The following is a 701-nucleotide window of genomic DNA, read 5'->3' on the forward strand; positions in this document are numbered from 1 at the left end:
TGATTTAGAGCTCTTCTTGGATTTGCATGTCGTTTCGTTGTGGAATCCCCTTTTATACGTTTTTGTATCCTGTATTTAAGCCGTACTCCTTTGACCCATAAGTACTCTTGAATTTATCGTTCCGTTTCTAAATAGGGTTGGAACTTTAGTATTTGTGCGGAGGAGGCGAAGAACTGTCTACAAGAGATGACGTCGCCCTTATTAAGCAGTGCCTCACCCAGATAGTTGGTTCCCGAACACCATTCCGTTTTCCGGAAACCTTCTGCATAGTTTCCCATCGAGGACTGTGCTGACACAGAAATTCTGCAGAAACAAAAGTTGTGTTTCAATCTTAATTGAACAAAATGCACTTCATCATGTTTGACAATTTTGGGAAGGTTTCCGACTGGCATCCAACCGTAAATACTGCAAGGTGCCTGACTTGTCGCGCTGTGTCCTGAATCAAATGTATCACGTCCGTAGGCCATAGAAGTAAAAACATGTTTGAAAAAATGATTGCGGCAGCAAAGACCCTGAAGCTTCCCTTCTTTGTTGAGCTGCAATATTGCCGAGAACTGCGTAAAATCACACAAACTCTCTCATTAGAATCGTGGAAATTTACAACGAAGTGTCTTTCTACTTTAAAAATCAATTTTAAGCTCCGTAAAGAAAGTTACTGATTGTTTCTTACCAGCGATGCTCACACCAAATTACTGCCAACA

The sequence above is a fragment of the Haliotis cracherodii genome, unplaced genomic scaffold (genome assembly GCF_022045235.1).
Source record: "Haliotis cracherodii isolate W230 unplaced genomic scaffold, xgHalCrac1.p SCAF_20, whole genome shotgun sequence".
Lineage (NCBI taxonomy): Eukaryota > Metazoa > Mollusca > Gastropoda > Lepetellida > Haliotidae > Haliotis > Haliotis cracherodii.